Genomic DNA, 22,502 nt, shown 5'->3' with positions numbered 1-22,502 from the left:
AACACAAAGGGACTAAAACAAAATTGGTACCAGGAGTGGGGTGTTGCTAAACAGATACCTGAAAATGTGGATGCAGCTTTGGAACTGGGTAATGGGCAAGGGTTGGAGGAGTTTGGAGGACTTAGAAGAAGAGAAAAAGACGAGGGAAAGTTGGGATGTCTTAGAGACTTATGTGGTGGCGAGCAGAATGCTGACAGAAATGTGGACAGTAAAGTCCATGCGGATGATGAGGTCTCAGATAGGAATGAGGAACTTATTGAGAATTGGACAAAAGCTCACCCTTGCTACACCATAGCAAGGAACCTGGCCGCATTGTGTCCATGCCCTTGGACTTTGTGGAAGTTGGGACTTAAGAGTTGTGAACTAGAGTATCTGGAGGAAGAAATTTCCAAGCAGCAAAGCATTCAGGACGCTGCATGGCTACTTTTTTTTTTTTTTTTTAAAGGATCCGAACCCGGGGCCTTGGTGTTATCAGCACTGCACTCTTCTGAGTGAGCCACAGGCCGGCCCTGCATGGCTACTTCTAACAGCCTACTCTGAGTTATGGCGGCAAAGGCATGATGTAAAGCCAGAATTTCAAATGGAAGCAGAACGTAAAGATTTGGAAACTTTGCAGCCTGGCCATGTGGTAAAGAAGCAGAGAGCCAGAGAACAATGCAAGGGTGAAGCAGACAAAGTGGTTGCTAAAGACATTATCTTGGTGGTGAGGCAGCCAGATGCTAATAGCAGAGAAAATGAGAGGAAAGCCCTGTAGGCATTTGAGAAGTCTGGAAGGGTGCCCCACCTATCACAGACCCTGAGGCCTAGAAGGACTGAGTTGTCCCAGAGGACAGACCTGGGGCACAGCTGCCCCTGGGAACCTGCTCCCTGCATCCCAGCTGCTCCAGCTAAAGTGGCCCCAAGTGTGGTTCGTGCAGGAGCCCTGGAGAGTAGAGGCCTGAAACCTCGGTGGCGCCCTTGTCGTGTTAAGTCCAGAGGCCAGCAGGATGTGAGAGCACTGGAGTCATGGCAGCCTCCACCCAGATTTCAGAGGATGTATGGAAAAGCCTGGGGACTCAGGCAGAGACCTGCCGCAGGGGCAGAGCCACCATAGAGGTCATCTACTAGAGCGATGCTGAGCAGGAAAGTGGGGTTGGAGCCCCCACAGAGAGCCCCCACCAGGGAAATGTCTAGTAGAGCCAAGGCAGCGGGGCTGCTGCCAGGACACCAGGACTCCACGGCCACCGGTAACGTGCAACGCAGGCCTGGAAAAGCCACAGGCACCAGCACAGCCCACTGTGCTGCACCTGGCAGAGCTGTGGGAATGAAGCTGCCTGATGCTTTGGGGGACCAGATGCCCAATTGTTCCCATGATGCAGGACTTGGAGTCAAGGAAGATTATTTTGGATCTTCAATATTTAATGCCTGCCCTGCTGGGTTTCAGACTTGTTTGGGACCTGTTTGTCCTTTCTTCTGGCCTACTCCTTCCTTTTGGAATGGGAACGTGTACCCACTGTCTGTTCCACCATTGTATCTTGCCAGTAGATAAATTTGGTTTTCACTTTTACAGGTTCACAGCTGGAAAGACTTTTGCTTTTGGTCTCAGAGGAGACTTTGGACTTTGGACTTTTAAGTTGGTGCTGGAGCAAGCTAAGACTTTTGGGACTGTTGGGATTGAATTTGGGGATAGTATTTTGTATGTGAGAGTGACATGAGTTTTGGGGGGCCAGGGGTGGAATGATGGAGTTTGGATGTGTTGTCCTCTCCAAAACTCATGTGGAAATCTGATCCCCAATGTGGCAGTGTTGGAAACTGATTGAGTCATGGGGGCAGATCCCTCATGAATGGATTAATGCTCTCCCTGGGGGAGGGGGGATTAATGAGTGAGTTCTCGCTCTATTAGTTCCCACGAGAGCTCGTTGCTTAAAAAGACCCTGGCACCTTCTCTCTCTCTCTCTCTCTTCCTCTCGCCATATGATCTGCTTGTACCTCCCAGCTCCCTGCCACTTTCTGCCATGAGTAGAAGCAGCCTGAGGCCCGTGCCAGATGCAGCTGTCCCAGAATCATGAGCCAAATAAACCCCTGTTCTTTACAAATTATCCAGTTTCAGGTATTCTGTTACAGCAACACAAAAAGGACTAAAGCAAGACCCCACACCCTTGGTGCGGCCGGCCCTTCCTTCCCCCACATTTCCAGTCTTGCTCCGCAGGCCCCCGCCCACCAGCCACGCCACTCCCCAGCCGTGAGTCCACGCACGTCCCCGCAGTAAACCGCTCTCTCCGCTCGAGGCAGACAGTCTCGTGTGCGGCTCTGGCCCAGGGCTTGCCCTACATGGGCTCCAGGGCCAGCCCCGAGTGGAGCCATCGTCTGTTCTTGGCCCAACATGCCGTGCCCACACCATGAGTCAGGCCCAGGTTTGTCCCCCGCCACTAGTCACTGGAACCCTCTGTGGGGGTGGTGCCAGGGTGGGCAATGTGGGCCTGGGCCACCTGCTCATGCAGCCATCTGCCCCTCCATGAGCCTGCACCGAGGCATGCACCCCGTCTTTCCCTGGATTCCTGCTGAGCCTCCAGACCCGTGGCTTGTCTGATGGCTCTGGTGGGAGTTGTGGCTGCACAGTCCTCACCGGCCCCAGGAACTTCTCTTTGAGAACTCTGCAGTTTCCCAGGGCAGACGGTGCGTCCTTGCTGCAGAACTTAGGGTCTGCGCTGCCATTCTCCTTTTTGGGCCTTGCCAGAGACCCACAGCACGTCCTTACCCACCTATCCCTGGTACAAGGGGTCTGCTGGGTCCCCAGGCTTGCGTGGCAGAACTGTTTGTCCGACGGCCTCACCAGCTACAGTGCCCTTCCTCTTGCTGGGCCCCCTGCAAAACTAGAAGTCTCCACGTCATCCAACAAGTGGACTGATGTCATATTCTCTAGCGTGTTCCAGCGCTCTTTATAAAACCCAGAGGCCTACAGCTGGGATGGTTCTTTCTCGGTGGCAAGAAACGAGAGGCTCAGAACGTGTTCTTTGCCCTGGATGGGATGTCCTAACATGTCCCAGACCTCTGGACTCCAAAGAGCTTTCCTGAAGTGACCAGTCCCTGAACCGGTGTTCAGGTTATCTCCCACACGAGGCGGTGCGTGTGTCCTCCCAGCCTGGCACTCTCTGCTTGTCAGGCCTGGTCATTATGATGTTGTCGGCAAGTGGACTGATGTGTCCTGTGTGTTGGTCAGATGACCTAAGTTCCTTCAGACTATACTGTGACAAGGCAGAGGGTTGACACAACCCAGGGCACAGTGTGACTGTGTGCTGTTGTCCATCCGATGTGGATACGAAGTGTTCCTGAGCTGCCACCAGTATGGAAAAGAGACCATTGCCCAGTCACTTAGAAAAGGTTCCACAGACAGCGCAACAGCTGGACTCAGGGACACCGCTGGTGACATTCGTGGGGCTCCACTGTCATTCACCTTGATCTGTTCAGTTTCTGTAGGGACCTGATCAGTGAATTAAATGGGAAGATGGTGGCTGTCACCCCTGCATCCTTTGAGTGTGTGAGGTTCTGCTAAGCACTGCCATTTCTGCCACACGCGGTATTATCTTGAGTTCCTGTCTTGGCTGGGGTGGGGCTCTCACACTTGCATCTGGTCTCTCCTACCACAGTTTACTCCACGGCTACAGGACTGATGTGACAACTCTGCCAGCTGTGAAGTAGGGGCCAGTCATACTTTCCTAGGCTGGGGTATGATCATCTGTAAGAGGGTCCCGGGCCAGGGCTCCATTTATTACTGTTCCCATGTCCCCTGCTCCCACAGGGACCCTGTGGTGGTGCGTTGAGTGCCCAGGTGTCAGTGTCTGCTCAGGCCCTGGTCTGGGTGTCCTCTCTCCCCAGTGCACAGTTGTCTATAGAAGCAGCTGCAGGTCCCTTTGGGGAAGGATTGGGCATTGCTCCTGTCTGACCTGTAGTATTGTAGGGTCTCTTCACAGGGCACCTGGCCAGTTTATGGGCTCTGGGTCTGAGAACTGGCCTAGATAAGGAAACAGCACAAGTGATTTTAGTTTCCTTTGGGGAAGCAGACCTCAACTGTCTCATTCATTTTAAAATTTCTTTTGGTTCTAAATAATAAGCCGGTGGACTTCAAAGTGTGCCCTCTAGACCAGCAGCATCAGGACCACCTGGGAGTTTGTGAGATGCAAATCAGTCAATCAAAACGACGCAGATGATAGAATTCGTAGACAAGGACATTAAAAGTGTTGTTATAATTGTATTTCATATTTTCGGGAAGCTTGAGGAAAGATTGAACATGTTAAGTACAGACATGGGAGATATGAAAAAAGAACCAGATTGAACTTGTAGAGGTGAAATCTATAATGTCTGAGATGACAAATACATTGGATGTATTAACAGCAGATTAGACATTGCAGAAGAAAAGATTGGTAATGTTACAGAAGTAGCAAAGGAAACTACCGAAAATGAAACAGAGAAAAATGATTGGAAAAAAATGAAACGAGCATTAGTGATCGGTGGGAAAACTCCAAACATCCTACTATACGTGTAACTGGAGGCCCTGAAAGGGGACATTAAAAATATTTGAAGAAATGGTGGATAAAAGTATTCCAAAGTTGATGAAAACTGTAAATCCACAGATCCAAGAATCTTAATGAACTCCAGGCACAAGAAACATGCAGGAAACTACATCAAGGGAATATCATTTGAATTACTTAAAACTAGTGATAAAGAGAAAATATTAAAAGCAGCCAGATTTTACAGGCATATGTCATGTATAGAGGGACAAAGATAAGGACACAGATTTCTTGTTGGAAACAATGCAAGTTAGAAGATTTAAAGGGCAAAAAAAACAACCATCAACCTGGAATTCCTTATTCTGTAAAAATATATTTCAATAATAAAGGTGAAATAAAGACTTTCAGACATACAGAAACTGAAACAGTTAGTCACCAGCTGACCCGCAATGCAGAAAATGTTAAAGGAAGTCCTTCGAGCAGGAGGAAAATGATACTAGACGGAAATCTGGATCTAGACAAAGGATGAAAGAGCCCTAAAAACATTCACTACACGGTAGATGTAAAGATTTGCTTCTTGTTAATTAAGTTTCTGCAAAACATAATAAACTGCTTAAAGTAAAAATAGTAGCAATGTAATTCAGGGTTTATGACACATATTGAAATAAAATGCATGATAGCAATAGCACAGAGGCCAGGAAGGCAGCGATGGAGGGTCTTGCTGTAAGGTCTTATGCATTGAGTGGAATAATTTGACTTGAAGGTAGACTGCAGCAAGCTGAAGGTCTATATCATAAACAGCAAAGCAACCAACAAAATAATACAACTAAGAGTAGTAACTAATGAGCCAAAAAAGATTATATTGGAACACTGCAAAATAATTAATCTAAATGAAGATGGAAAAAGGATAAAGAGGAAACAAAGAACAGATGGGAAAACAGAAAATAAACTGCCACATAGTAGATTTGAACCCAACTATATTAACAATCAGAGCAAATGCAAATGGTTAAAACTCCTCTACTAAAAGGTAGGGATTGTTGGGCCGGCCCGTGGCTCACTGGGGAGAGTGTGGTGCTGACAACACCAAGGCCACGGGTTCAGATCTCTATATAGGGACGGCTGGTTTGCTCACTCGGGAGAGCCTGGTGCTGACAACTTACCAGTCAGCTTTTAAAAATAAATACATACATACATACGTACATAAATAAAACGTAAGGATTGTCATAATGAATTAAAAAGCAAAACCCAACTATAGCTACCTACAAAAAAACAGTTTAAATATAAAGACATAAATAGGTTAAAAATAAAAGAGTGGAAAAATATATGAGATGCTGGCACTAATCATAAGAAAGCTGGAATGGTTCTATATAAATATCAGACAGGAGATTTTAGAGTAAAGAATATTCCCAGGGTTAGTGTTATTTTATAACTGCAAAGCAGTCAGTTCATTAAGAGGATATAACAATCCTAAATGTTTATGCACCTAAAATAGTGCTTCAAAATACACAAATCCAAAAGTAATGGAACTGCAGGGGAAAATAGACAAATCCACAATTATAGCAGAAGATTTCAACACCCCTCCCTTGACAACACAGAACAAATAGACATGCCCATGATATTATGATATGTATGTTTTGGTTTTCATCCGTGGTCTTAACCTTCCCCTGCCTTTCTGTCTTGGAGCTGGCCATAAAGAAATTCCCTGACCTAGCTTGTCTGATTGTAGGTCATCAGATCCCATTCAGGAAGGGGCCCCATCCCATGCCTGGCAGGAAGAAATACTGCAAAGAGAGGCGAAGAAGACTGAACCAACGGGCCTTGCCGGGTTTCCCCGCTCTATTACATCAGATCTTACCCTTTTTGTCTGATAACATTTGTACATGGTTGTCTGTGCTTCAGTCAGGCCTACGTAATGAAGCTTCCGTAAAAACCCAAAAGCACAAGGCTGGGGGAGCTTCTGGATGGCTGAAGTCATCTGCCTGCTGGGAAGTTGGCCCATCCCAACTCCACAGGAACAGAAGATCCTGTGCTCGGGACCCTGCTAAACTTTGCCCTGTGTATGTCTTAATCTGTCTGTCAATTCCTATCCTTTAAAATATCTTTTATAATAAATGGGTAAACGTTAAGTAAGTAAGCATTTCCCTGAGTTCTGTGAGCCACGCTAGCAAACTACTGGAACTCAAGGAGCGGGTTGTGGGAACTCCAATTTCTAGCTGGTTGGTCAGAAGTTCCAGAAGCCTGGGCTTGTGACTGGCATCTGACGTGGAGGTGGTCTTGGTGACTGAGGCCTCAGCCTGTGGGATCTGACGCTGTCTCCAGGTAGATACTGGCAGAATTGAATTAGAGGACAGCCCCACTGGTGTCCACTGCAGAATCGGTTGCTTGCTTAGTGTGGGAGAAAAAAACCCACACATCTGTTGTTTGTGGGAGTATAGCGGGAGAAACTGAATTGAGTGTGATTTTTTTCCAACAGGACATAAAATCAGTAAGGTTATAGAAGTCTAGAAAAACACTCCATCCACTTGAGCAAATTGATATTTATGGAACACTCTGCTCAATGATAGCAGAATATATTCTTTTCAAGTGCACACAGAACATTTACTAAACTAGACCATATTCTAGGCTATAGAAGAAGTCTCAACAACTTTAAAAGATTCAGGTCATAGAAAGTGTGTTTTCTGACACAGTGGAATTAAATTAGAAATTGATATAGCAAAAGTACCTGGAAGGTCCCCAAATACTTGTAAACCAAATAATATGCTTCTAAATAATTCATGGGTCAGAAAAGAAACTAAAAGGGAAATTAGAGAGTATTTTGAACTGAATGAAAATTAAAACACAATATGTCAAAGTTAGAGAGATGCCACTAAGGTAGTGCTTAGAAAGAAATTTATAGCATTTAACACCCGTGTTATAAAAGAAGAAAGTTCTCAAAGCAACAACCTCAGCTTCCGCCTAAGAAACTAGAAGAGGAAATGCCACTCGCCTAAGAGGAAGCATGGACGTAAGAGATCAGGGCAGGGATCAACACAGCAGGCATCAGAAACACATGGGGCATAACACGGATCGATCTCTAGCAAGACTGATCAGAAAAAAAGATAAACATGCAAATCACCAGTATCAGGAAGGAAAGAGATGACATCGCATGTTTCTCAGATATCAAAAGGTAAAAAGGGAATATTATGAACAAATTTTGTGCGAATAAATCCAACAACCTAGTTAAAAGGGGCACATTTCCTGAAAGACACAAATTACCAAAGCTCACCCAAGAAGAAATAGATAACCTGAATAGTCCTGATCTATAAAAGAAATCGAATTTGTAGTTTAAACTTTTCCCATAAAACAAGCTCCAGGCCCAGATGGCATCAGTGGGGAAATTCCACCAAACACTTAAGGAAAAATAATACCAATTCTACACACTCCACCAGAAAATTGGAGAGGAGGGAACTTCCTAAACCACATAAAGGGCATCTATGAAAAACCCACAACTAACATCATATTTAATGATGAAAGACTAAGTGCTTTCCCAGTAAGATCCGGAGAAAGGCAACGTTGTATTGGAGGTCCTAGCCAGTTGAAAAGAAGAAAAATAAATAAACAAATAAAATGGAAAAGGAAGAAGTGAAGCTGTCTTAATTTGCCAGTGACGTGATTGCCAACGTAGAAAATCTGATGAAATCTACAAGATTGTGGGATACAAGGTCAAAATACAAAACTAGATTGTACTGTATATTCTAGCAATGAACAATCCAGTAATTAAGATTTAGAATATTATTTAAAATAGGATGAAAAGTATGAAATACATATAAATAATTATGACAAAAGATGTACAAGACACGAACACTGGAAACTACAAAATATTGCTGACAGGAATTAAATACCTACGTCAACAGAGAGGGAGACCTTGTTCAAGGATTGGAAGACGCAGCATTGCTAAGATGTACTCAGCAAACTGCAACCCAGTCAAAATCCCAATAGGTTTTTTTTTGTAGAAATTGACAAGCTGATTCTAAAATTAATACAGAAATGCAAAGTATCAAGAACAGCCAAAACTGCCCTAAAAAAAAAAAGTAACTTTAGAGGACTTATACCATCCGACTCGAAGACTTACTGTCAACCCGCAGTAATGGAGACAGTGTGGCTAATGTAGACAAGTGGGTCCGTAGCGTCCAGAAACCTACCAGTTCACCTATTGTCATTTTATTTTATTTTATTTATTTTATTATTTTTTTAAAGCTGACTGGTAAGGGGATCTTAACCCTTGACTTGGTGTTGTGAGCACCACGGTCACCCAATGAGCTAACCGGCCGTCCCTATATGGGATCCGAACCCGTGGCCTTGGTGTTATCAGTACCACACTCACCTGAGTGAGCCACGGGCCGGCCCTGTCATTTGATTTTAAACAAAGGTACAAACGCAGAGGATGCTGGGAACCCTGGACATCTACATGCAAAAAGTGAACCTCATACCACGTACAAAAACTATCTCAAGGGCCGGCCCGTGGCTCACTCGGGAGAGTGCGGTGCTGATAACACCAAGGCCACAGGTTCGGATCCCATATAGGGATGGCCGGTTAGCTCATTGGGTGAGCGTGGTGCTGACAACACCAAGTCAAGGGTTATGATCCCCTTACTGGTCATCTTTCAAAAAAAAAAAAAACTATCTCAAAATGGACCAGAATTGTACCTAAAACTATAAAACATCTAAAGGAAAATATAAGAAAAAGATCTTTATGGTTGTTGAATTAAGCAAAGATTTCTGTTATATAACACTGAAAGTATGATCCGTAGAAGAAAACAATTTATAAATTGGACTTTATCGAAATTAGGAACTTTTGTTCTTTAAAATACACTTTTAAGAGAACAAAAAGACAAGCTTCAGACTGGCAAAAATACGTAACTGATAAAGGACTTATATCCAGACCATATGAAGAATTCTCAACTCTCAATAAAAACAACCCAATTTTAAAATGGGCAAAGGATTTGAACAACATTTCACCAGTGGAGATAGACGGGTGCTGAACAGCCATGGAAAGATGCCGAACGTCTTTAGTCATTAGGAAAGATCGAACCAAAATCATACGATGCCATTACTCAGCCACCGGGTGTCTAAAACTGAAGAGATGACAGTGCCGCGCGTCCTCGGGCGCGGAGCAGCTGGGGCTCTCGCGCAAAGCCCAAGGGAGTGTGAAATGGTTCGGCCACCCTGGACAACATTTGGCACCGGCCACATGATCCAGCAGTCCCACTCCTAGACAGTCACCAAGCAGAAAATACAGCAGCTTGGCTATTCAGAACATACTGACAGCAGCTTTATTTGCAATAATTAGAAATAAAAAGTACCCAAATATTTATCAGTAAGTGGACGGGTAAGCAAATCGTGCTATGTTCACACGTGGGACATGGCTAAGCAACGGAGAGCGATGCACTGTTGACACCCCCGACAGCACGGATGGGTCCCACGTACTTATGCTGCACGAAAGAACCCAGACAAGAGAGAGGAGTGACTGTGCTCGATTCCATTTCTATAAAATTCTGGAAAATGCAAACTAATCTGGGGACAGAAAGCAGACTAGTGGTTGCCTAGGGACGGGGCAGTCGAGAGGCTGCTTTTGTGCTGTATGTGGACACTGCAACTTACTTTAAAACAGCCCTGTGACCCGGCCTTTTCCCCACGTGGGTCTCCGCTCTGAACGTCTCACCGCCGTGCAGAGCCGTGGCCACATTTGCCACCTACCCAGGCACAGGGTAAAGTTGAAACTAACCCACATAGTCTTGGTTACTTCGTACAGGTCAACAGCTCATACACAGGGATAAGCAGAGGTTAAGATGAAAAGAAAAAAGATGGAACTAAAATAGCAAGTTATCAGTAACGTGGGAAATGCAAGGTGGCGTCTGCTTTACACTTTGATGCCTTTGCATTTTTCAGGAAGAGCAAAGTGATGTTAATCAACTCTGGACTTTGTTAAGTATTTATGTTAAAAACGTAAGAGTGACCATGACCATCGAGAGAATGGAGGCACGGGGGGGGGGGGGGGGGGGTTGTCATCCAGGTGCCGACAGGCAGTGGTGCAGCTGGGAGAGTGTGACAGGAGGGTCACTCACGCAGACCGGGCAGGAAGGCAGACAGCGACTGCTCGTCACCTGCCAGCTCTTGTAATTGCTCCATCAGGCGGGTCCCAGACAGTCACCAAGCAGAAAATACAGCAGTTACAGGAAAATCCCAGTTACAGGAAAACAGTTTTCTCTTTTCCCTTTCCAGGGGGCTTTGTCTGCCGTTTATTAACCTGGTTCTGCAAAGTCCCCAGGTGAAAGCTCAATATTCCAAGTTTTGGTGTGAAAACAGCCCTCCCCAAACTGCGGGCAGAGGGCTGGGCACCGGGCAGGGGCGGCCCCAGCAGGAGGCAGCTACATGAGCCCACTAAGCACCACGTCTGTCCTCTGAGGGTCTCTCGAGGACAGCCCAGCACGTGGGCGAGCTCGGTGGCGGCACCACACACCCCACCTGTTCATGTGCAGGGGGACCCAGGCTCTTATTCCATCCGGTTTGCCCCCCAGGGTCCCAGGGACAGCACTGTCCCCAGCTCCTCCTCCCCTGGCTCAGCATGGACGGGCCATCCTTGTCCTCCCCGGGCCTCAGCTGACTCTGGCCGACCACCCCTCCGCGCTCGGGCAGCCCCCACCCTGAACCAGTGTTTCCCCATCACCAGCCCCGCTGTGGGCCCCGGACCCTTGGTGGTGAAGAAAGGAGAGAGCAGCGGCTCCTCCGGGGCAGAGGCCATCGGCTCGGTGGCTGCAGCTACCTGGGGCCGAGAGGGGCAAGGGTCCCCTGGAGGAGCCCCAGGCCCAGCTGCATCTCAGCTTCTGTCTCAGTGCGGTGTCCTGGAGGCGTCCTTTCTGTGGCACAAAGAACCCCACATGAAGCAAGGGGAGTCACCCAAAGGCAGGGCCGTGGGCCACAGAGGGAGCCCCAGGTCAGCAGCCGATTTTAGAGGCCTCCACGGGACCTGTACCCAGGAGGAGCGATGGGGCTTCTGTGACCTGCTGGAAGTGACCTCTTGCTCTGGTCTTGGAACACGAGGCTTTGCAATATTTGAAGTGTGTTCGGAAAATGGGACAGTTTGGGTCCACTCCTCTTAGCTGCTTAAATCCGTGAGATAAAAACAACTAATTGCTCATCTTTAGAGGATCCTGGGATCCAACTTAAATTGTTTCAATTGATAAAGAGAGGGGAAGAGCCAAGCATGTATCCTGCTCTCCTGTACAAAGCGGGCCTCTGAGTAACAGCAGCAGGAGAGAAGTTTCCCTTCGTGGGAATGTCCTGGCCCAGGAACAAACGGGGGAGCAGGGGGCTGTGGGCGTCCTGCGGGAGAGACGGCGCTGGGCACAGCCGCCCCTGCGGCCTGCCAGAAGCCCGGCGCACTTCACGAGGTCCCCTCCTACCCGTGCCACAGCCTTCTGGGGGCAGCGTCTGAACTCCCACCCGCAGAGCCGGGAAGATGCCCAGAGGGGCACAGAGGGGCAGTGGTTAGAGCAGGGCTGCTTGAGGGGAGCAGAGCGTGCTGAGGACCGGTGGTCTCCAGGCCCCTGGGGACAGCCACACCCCTGCGGGACTGAAGCTTAAGGGTCTGTGAGCCACGTGGGCTTAGGGGAGAGAAGCTGGGAACGACGCGGGCTCTTCTTCCCCACACCGTCCCCTGGACGCCCCCTGTCCTCACCCCACCCAGGGCAGCGGTTGCTCTCCTGGGCCCACCGGAGGGTGCTGGACCGTGGACGGGGAGACGGCAGCCGCCGCGCGCCTCCCCAGGCCGGGTGCTGGCCGGGCCCTCGCCCCACACACCCGCCGGGACCCCCGGGGAAGACGAGGCTCTACCTGCGCCTCCTGGAGACCGGGGGCTGGACGGAGCGGGGTCGCCAGGGGCAGGGTGTCAGCATGCGGGCTGAGAAGGCACAGGCTGGGATGGCGACCGGTTCAGAGGCCAGGCCGGGGACACGAGGGCGACTTCCGGGTCCCCTGAGAGGCCGCAGGAGCCCACTTCTCAGTGGCGTCACCCCGGGGTCCACGTCCCCCTTCGTTTAGACAGTGATTTCACGTCTCCATTGTCGTATGTTTGCACGATGGCTTCAAGTCTCCAAGGCCCACGGCAAAGAGTGGCTCGAGACGAGGATTTTCCAGCAGGTGGCAGCAAAGGGTCCTGTTCTAGAAAAGTCGCCGTCCCCTCGTTGTCCGACGGAAGGGGCCGAGTGCCGGATCCGTGAGGCTCTGCGTCACCTCCCGACGGACAACCGGGTCCGGTCACCGAAGGTCCGCGTCGTCCTGGCGCCACCTCGAGCGGCCCAGCTCTCGACACCGGTCACCGGCAGCCAGTGCGGATTCAGCCGCGAAGCGCTGGTCTCGACCCACGTCCTCGTCAAAGGCGGGCTTCTCACCGCCACAGCAAACGCCCTCGGGGCCCGCCGCCAAAATAATGATGATAAATAATGATGATGATGATGATGATGATGATGATGATGATGATGATGATGATAATGATGATGATGATGATGATGATGATGATGATAATGATGATGATGATAATAATAATAATGATGATGATGATAATAATGATGATGATGATAATAATAATAATAATAATAATAAATAATAATAATGATGATGATGATGATGATGATGATGATGATGATGATGATGATGATAATAATGATGATGATGATAATAATAATAATAATAATAATAAATAATAATAATAATGATGATGATGATGATGATGATGATAATAATGATAATAAATAATAATAATAATGATGATGATGATGATGATGATGATAATAATAATGATAATAAATAATAATAATAATAATAATGATGATGATGATGATAATAATAATGATAATGATGATGATGATGATGATGATGATAATAATGATGATGATGATAATAATAATAATAATAATAATAAATAATAATAATAATGATGATGATGATGATGATGATGATAATAATGATAAATAATAATAATAATAATAATAATGATGATGATGATGATGATGATGATAATAATAATGATGATGATGATGATGATGATAATAATAATGATAATAAATAATAATAATAATAATAATGATGATGATGATGATGATAATAATAATGATGATGATGATGATGATGATGATGATGATAATAATGATGATGATGATGATGATGATGATGATGATGATAATAATAATGATAATAAATAATAATAATAATAATAATAATAATGATGATGATGATGATGATGATAATAATAATAATGATGATGATGATGATGATAATAATAATAATAATGATGATGATGATGATGATGATGATAATAATAATAAATAATAATAATGATGATGATGATGATGATGATGATGATAATAATGATGATGATGATAATAATAATAATGATGATGATGATGATGATGATAATGATGATGATGATGATAATGATGATGATGATGATGATGATAATGATGATGATGATAATGATGATGATGATGATGATGACGATGATGATGATTTTCAAAACAAGTCACCGGTAGGAAGGTTTGGGAAATTCGCGAAACACGAATTCTTCCAACTGGTGAAACACGTTTGAAAATCTGCATCCTGGTTGCTTTAGAATTCTCAAAGGATTGTGTATTTTGTTTTAATTTCAACCTCTTCGGACACGGAAAAAAACGAGCTGGCGAGGAAGGCTGGCCGCGACACACGCTGGCGTTTACGCGTGATTTGCACATCAGCGATACGATTACGTGTTAAACGTTTTTTAAAGATCTTGAAAAAGATGACAATCTATACTGTCAAATGGATGCTATTTGAAAAAAATTCCCACGGCGTGCTGCTATCGGTTGCTCGCACACAGGCATCTTCTGCGGGACGTCAAGAATCCGTCCCCGAGATCAGACACTCCCACAAAAGTATCAGTTGGGAATCTACTTAAAATGAAAAAAAAAAAAAGCCAGGAACGCGCCTGTATGTGAGTCACACACTGACACACGCGTGCAGAAGGCTGAGTGTGTCTCCTCCTCACGTCTCTCTGCAGGGGCGCAGCCTCGCAGGGGCCAGCCCTGCCCCACCCACGCCCACACCCCTTTGTAGGACACCCTCACGTTATGCAACTGTCTAATCACCGTTTCTGGAATGTAACTCAAGACGTTCCCCACACATTATTTTGTTAAAATTCTTTTATTGATTGTGAGGAGGATAAGCATAAAATGATTCTTTACAAATGTTGACAGGCAGTGTATTGAGAGATATGTATGGTCTTTCAAGTTTAGGTATTGAACCTAAACTTGTTGAACCCCAGAGAGGTTCAACAGCAGAAATGTGACCCCTGTAGGTGTCCTGTGGGCTGTGCCTGTACTAGGGTTAGCTTTTAGTGAGGCAATATCTAGGGTTCAGAAGACCACCCAAACAACTCACACGTGGGATAAGGCAAATACTTTTTATTTGGCAGACATCATAGCAAGATTTAGTAATATGCTGCCAGAGAATGTATGCAGAAAACAATCTATGCCAAATATTACTACTTTATTTAGAGGATAAATTACAAGACCTGATAATTAAAATTATGGCAGATGGGATAAAGGTGATGACCCTGAACAAGGTGCTTGGGTGGTCACAAGCACTGCTCACCAGCTCTGCCCCATCTTCAGACACATCCAAGAGGACTGCACCACCCGGTCCTATTTGGCCAGGTGGGGCCATGTGAGCAGGATTGGCCCATGAGATATGAGAGGAAAAGCTGACATGACACTTTTGTGCCAGGACTCTCCAGAGTTCTCTGCTTGTCATCCAGGAAGACCCCCAGTGTTCCACACAGTGGTTGTTCCATGCACATGGGTCCTGAAGTGAAGACGGAAGAGCAGAGCCTCAGCCGACCCGTTATGCAGTGTGGGTGGGAATAAGCTGTGGCTTTAACCACTGGGATACGGGGGTTGTTTGTGAACGTGGCATAACAAAGCCTGTGCCAATGAGATGGAGATTAATACCAGAAGCGGGGTACTGCTATGACCCCGTATGACATTGACTTAAGGTCTGACAGCAAGTCTATTATTAGAGGTTAGAAGGATGGGGATCTGTGTCATGCCAAACATTTGGCAAAACTGCCCCCTGAATAACTGGGAAAGCAGATTGTGTATCTAATGAACTTGTGCCCAAGAAAAGAAGGTGGAAATAGAGTTAGTGAAATATGGGGGCACTGTGGCCACGCTTTCAGGACATTACAGGAAAGAGTTGTGCTCAACCACATCAAGCAGAAACAACAACAAAACCTGGAGGGGTAAAGAATCTAATTTCTAAAGTTACCACATTATATTGTTTTAAATGTCTGGTTTTCAACAAAAAATTACAAAACATGCAAAGAAGCAAGAAAGTGCGCTCATACACGGTAGAAAAAAGAATCAGTGGAAACTGTTCAATGCCCAGACATTGATCTTATCAAAGGCTTTAAATTAGCTGTTTTAAATATATGTTCAAAGAGCTAAAAGAAACAATTTCTAAAGATCTAAAGGAAAGCATGAGAACAATATCTCACCAAATAGAGAATATCTATAAAGGGATAGAAATTATAAAAAGGAAATGGAAAACAACCCAAAGGTTCATTGGTGAATGAGTGGATTTTTAAAAATGTGTTATATACATAAAATGGAACACTATTTAGCCTTAAAAAAAAAATGAATGAAATTCTGATATGTGATATGACATAGATGAACCTTAAAGGCATCGTGTTAAGAGAAATAAGCCAGGCACAAAAGGACAAATATTGTATAACTCTACTTATATGAGGTTCACAGACTAGTTAAATTCATAAAGGCAGAAAGTAGAATAGTGGTTAACAGGAGCCAAGGGGAGGAGTGTATTGGGAATTATTTTTCAATAGGTGAAGAAGTTCAGTATGAGATGATTTGTAAAGTTTTGGAGATGGATAACGGTAATGGTTGCACAACAATGTGAATGTATGCCACTGAACAGTACACTTAAAAATTGTTAAAATGGTAAATTTTATGTTGTGTATATTTTACTAAAATAAAAATAGATTTTAAAGGAACCAAAAAGAAATTCCAGAGTTGAAAAGTACAATCGCTGAAATGAAAAATTTACTCAAGGGGTTTAACAGAAGATTTGAGCAGGCAGCAAAAGAAAGAATCATTGAACTTGAAGACAGGTAAACTGAGAAGGCCGAGCCCGTGGTGCACTCGGGAGAGTGCGGCGCTGGGAGCGCGGCGACACTCCCGCCGCGGGTTCAGATCCTATACAGGTAAACTGAGACAGTTTGAGAAACACAAATAAAAATAAATGAAGAAAGATAAATGAGCCTGAAACCTGTGAGGTACCATTAAGCATAACAACATATTCATAGTGGGAGTCCCAAGAGAGGAGAAAGAGAAAGTGGCAGGAAGATTGAAGAAATAATGGCCAAAAAGTCTCAAATTTGATGAAAGACATTAATCTACACATTTGAGAAGCTCAAATATCTCCAAATAGGATAAACTCAAAGAGAACTATGCCTAGATACATCTTAATCAAACTATTGAAGGCCAAATTCAAACAGAGAATCTTGACAACAGCAAGACAGAAGCAACTCATCACGTACAAGAGAGACTCAATAAGATTAACAGCTGATTTCTCATCAGACAGCAGGCAGGCCAGAAGGCAGTGGGATGACATATTCAAAGTGCTGGGTGAAAAAAAGTGAACCAAAAATTCTGTATCCAGCAAAACAGTCCTTTAAAAATTAAGAAAAATTTAAGACATTCTTAGATAAACAAAAACTGTGCAAGTTTGTTGCTAGTTGATCAGAATTTGTTTTTGACCTACAAGAAATACTAAAAGGAGTCCTTCAGGAATCAGGGGCGTGTTTCAAGATGGCGGTGGCTGTGGCGGCTGGTGCGGAGTAGCTGAGGTGGAAAAGGCGGCCACTGGGCCTCAGGCAGCCGGGAAACTTGTGGACCTTCCTCTTGCCATCTCTTAAGGGAGGACCGCAGCTGCTGGCCGGTTGTGGGGGCTGAAAGCCACTTTGCCCCCGGCAGGAGCGGCTGCCTCATTTACAGGCAACAGCTTTGAAATGTGGAGCAGGAAAAGAACTGTTTCTTAGCTGTGAAAGCAAGTCTCTAAACAGGGAACATGGCGCCAGGGCTGCTGTGGATGCAGACAGGATCCCAGAGGCTGGGGCCGCGCTGAAGGCGGCCAGCTGCCCTATTCAGGATTCGAGGTTTCAGGCCGGCATTAAAGAAGATTCCTGGGAGTGCCCAAGCCGCGCCGCGACTGAACAGCCCGAGGCGGCAGCGGCCGAGAACGGGGAAGGCGGCAAACCAGAGGCAGAGAGTGAGTGCCCGACCTGGCACAACCCTGTGAGTGACCCCTGGACCAGCCCTGTTTGGGGGGCTGATGCCCACCCGGCTCCCGCCTGCACCACCAGGCCACTCACCGCCCTGGGGCTGCCTCCATTTTCCAAAGTGCTGGCAGCTCAGCCCGGCTCGGCCGTCACTGAGCCTTCCCACTTGGTTGGCCCCGGCGCAGGGCTTTCTGGAGCCTGCGGGCCGGCCTCCCCTCCCACTCCCTCCGCGGTTCTCTGGCAGGTTGGTGGCGTGGAGCGTCCCCAGCCAGTGTCGGGAGGGCAAGGAAGTACGGGCGGGCCGACTGTCACTCCACCACACCCTGGACTCCGCCCCCGGTAAACTTCCTGTTACTGGGAGGCAGGTACCATCTCTGTGGCCACCAGTTCGGAAAAAAGCCTAACCAATTTCTAGTTGGGAATAGTGTGGTAGGAGAGTTCCCAGGTCCGCTTGAAACTGCCGGAGAGCTGGCTGCAGGCAGGTGCTAGACTCGGTTTATACCGGGGGGATACAAAGGTGAACAAGACCCGAGAAAGATCTACACAGTGCTACAAAGGCACCCAGAGCGACCGGTCGTCTGTGCCTAGTAGAAACCTGGTAGACTTCCTGGGCGAGGCAGTGCCGAGCAGGGTCTTGAAGGCCCAGCTGATAGACGAGGGTTTCAGAAGACACGCCCCAGCCCAGCACAGTGCGCACAGAGTGGGGAGACGTGCTGCCAGGGAGGCGGAGACTCGACAGAAACCACACACCCTGTGGGGTCGCCACTGCACGATCCAACAGCCTGGGCCAGAGCACACGGAACAGGGAGAAGTCCTGCACAGGAAGTGAAAGCTCAACAGAGATCACACACCCTGTGGTACGTGATCCACCAGCCCAGCAGAGTCCAAGCTGACCAGAAAGGTGGCTCCCCGGAGAAGCCCAAGACCAGAGGCAACCACACACACAAGGCACTAGAGGCCAATTGAGCAGCCACGGAGGTAGCCATAACAAATTGGCAACCACAGCAACATCCTAGTTAGTCATTAGTCTCAAACTGGTGGACTGTGAAACCCCCTGCCACAATGAATAAACACCAAAAAAAAGATACCAGAAATACAAAAAATCAAGAAAGTACAGCACCAAAAGTTAATAAATCTCAAACTCTAGATCCTATAGAACAAGAAGCCCTTGAAATGACTGACAAGGAATTTCGAGTGATAATTCTAAGGAAACTGAATGAGATACAAGAAAACACAGCTAGACATCATGAGGAAATGAGGAAAAGTATACAGGATCTGAAAGAGGAAATGTACAAGGAAATCAATGTCCTGGAAAAAAAAAAATGTAGCAGAACTTGTTGAACTGAAGAAGTTATTCAGCGAAATAAAAAACACAACGGAGAGTTTAACCAGCAGGCTTGTCGAAGTTGAAGAGAGAACCTCTGAACTTGAAGATAGGCTGTTTGAAATAACACAAGCAGACAAAAAGAAAGAAAAAAGAATCAAGGACATTGAAGAAAATCTGAGAGAGATCTCAGACAACCATAAGCGATCAAATATCCGAGTCATGGGTATTTCAGAAGGGGAGGAAAATGGAGATTCCATTGAAAACATATTCAACAAAATAGTGGCAGAAAACTTCCCAGGTATAGGAAAAGTCACAGATCTCCAGATCCAGGAAGCTCAACGATCTCCAAACGTATTCAACCCAAAAAGGCCTTCTCCAAGACATGTCATAGTCAAATTGGCAAAACTCAGAGACAAAGAGAGAATCTTAAAAGCTGCAAGAGAGAAGCGTCAAATCACCTATAAGGGAGCCCCAGTCAGGCTAACATCAGACTTTTCATCACAAACCCTAAAAGCTAGAAAGGAATGGGATGATATTTTCAAAATACTAAAAGACAAAGATTGCCAGCCAAGAATACTCTACCCTGCAAGGCTATCCTTCCGAAATGAAGGGCAAATAGTATATTTCTCAGACAAACAAAAACTGTGGGAGTTCACTACCACACGACCACCCTTACAAGAAATCCTCAAGGGAGTACTGGGCTTGGTTCCTGAAAAATAACTACCACTGCCATAAAAACCCAAGAAAAATCAATACCCACTAGTATAATAAAAATGGCATTCATGAAGAGCAAACAAAAACACTATCTACAACCTAAGGAACCAACAAACACAGAAACCAAACAGTAAATCAGAAAGCAAGGAACAAAAGACACCTAAGACAACCAAACAACCAATAAAATGCTAGGAATAAATCAACACCTTTCAATAACAACTCTTAATGTAAAAGGCTTAAATTCCCCAATCAAAAGACACAGACTGGCTGACTGGATCAAAAAGGAGGACCCAACTATATGCTGCCTACAAGAGACCCACCTCACCCATAAAGATTCACACAGACTAAGAGTGAAAGGATGGAAAAAGATTTACCATGCAAACAGAAAAGAAAAACGAGCTGGAGTAGCTATTCTTATATCTGACAAAATAGACTTTAAACTAAAAACCATAAAAAGAGACAATGAGGGACACTACTTAATGATAAAAGGACTGATCCATCAAGAAGACATAACAATCATAAATATGTACGCACCCAATGTTGGAGCAGCCAGATTTATAAAACAAACTCTATTAGACCTAAATAAGGAAATAGACACTAATACCATAATAGCAGGGGACCTGAACACCCCACTGTCAATATTAGACAGATCTTCTAGGCAAAGAATCAGTAGAGAAACACAAGATCTAAACAAGACTCTAGACCAATTGGAATTGGCAGATATCTACAGAACATTCCACCCAACAACCTCAGAATATTCATTCTTCTCATCAGCACATGGATCATTCTCCAGGATAGATCACATATTAGGTCACAAATCAAGCCTCAATAAATTCAAAAAAATTGGAATTATCCCATGTATCTTCTCAGACCACAATGGATTAAAACTAGAAATTAATAACAAACGAAACTCTGGAAACTATACAAACACATGGAAATTAAACAGCATTCTACTTAATGACATATGGGTCCAAGAAGAAATCAAGCAGGATCTCGAAAAATTTATTGAAACTAATGAAAACAATGATACATCATACCAAAACCTGTGGGATACTGCAAAAGCAGTATTGAGGGGGAAATTTATTGCATTAAACGCTCACTTCAGAAGAATGGAAAGATGGCAAGTGAACAACCTAACACTTCACCTTAAAGAACTAGAAAAACAAGAACAATCCAAGCCTAAAGTTAGCAGATGGAAAGAAATCATTAAGATCAGAGCAGAACTGAATGAAATTGAAAACCAAAAAACAATTCAAAAGATCAACGAATCAAAAAGTTGGTTTTTTGAAAAGATAAATAAAATTGACAAACCATTAGCATGGCTAACAAAAAAAAGAAGAGAGAAGACTCAAATAACCAAAATTAGAAATGAAAAAGGCGATATTACAACTGATTCATCTGAAATACAAGGAATCATTCGAGACTACTATAAACAACTATACGCCAACAAATTTGAAAATCTGGAGGAAATGGATAAATTTCTGGACACACACAAGCTCCCAAAACTGAACCATGAAGACGTAGAAAATTTGAACAGACCAATAACAATAAAGGAGATTGAAGCTGTTATCAGAAGGCTCCCAACAAAGAAAAGCCCAGGACCAGATGGATTCACAGCAGAATTTTACCAAACATTCAAACAGGAATTGACACCGATTCTTTACAAACTATTCCAAAAGGTTGAAACAGACACAAATCTCCCAAACTCATTCTATGAAGCAAACATCATCCTGATACCAAAACCAGGTAAAGATATAACCAAAAAAGAAAACTACAGGCCGATATCCTTGATGAACATCGATGCAAAAATCCTCACTAAAATACTAGCAAACGGAATACAGCAACACATACGTAAAATTATTCACCACGATCAAGTGGGATTCATCCCAGGGATGCAAGGTTGGTTCAACATACACAAATCAATAAATGTGATACACCATATTAATAAACTCAAACACAAGGACCATATGATCATCTCTATAGATGCTGAAAAAGCATTTGATAAAGTTCAGCACTCATTCATGACAAAGACCCTCTATAAGTTAGGTATAGAGGGAAAGTATCTCAACATAATTAAAGCCATATATGCCAAACCCACTGCCAATATCATCCTGAATGGGGAAAAGCTGAAAGCTTTTCCTTTAAGAACAGGAACTAGACAAGGATGCCCACTCTCACCATTCCTATTCAACATAGTGTTGGAAGTACTAGCCAGAGCAATCAGAGAAGAGAAGCAAATAATGGGCATCCAGATTGGAAAAGATGAAGTCAAACTGTCCCTGTTTGCAGATGACATGATCCTATATATCAAACAGCCTAAAACCTCTACAAAAAAACTCTTGGAATTGATAAATGATTTCAGCACAGTAGCAGGATACAAAATCAACACACAAAAATCAGTAGCATTTCTTTTCTCCAATAGTGAACATACAGAACGAGAAATCAAGAAAGCCTGCCCATTTACAATAGCCACCAAAAAAATAAAATACTTAGGAATTGAGTTAACCAAGGAGGTGAAAAATCTCTATAATGAGAACTACAAACCACTGCTGAGAGAAATTAGAGAGGATACAAGAAGATGGAAAGATATCCCATGCTCTTGGATTGGAAG

This window comes from Cynocephalus volans, chromosome 15, assembly GCF_027409185.1.
Source record: "Cynocephalus volans isolate mCynVol1 chromosome 15, mCynVol1.pri, whole genome shotgun sequence".
NCBI classification, from domain to species: domain Eukaryota; kingdom Metazoa; phylum Chordata; class Mammalia; order Dermoptera; family Cynocephalidae; genus Cynocephalus; species Cynocephalus volans.
Note: the sequence above shows the minus strand (reverse complement) of the source record.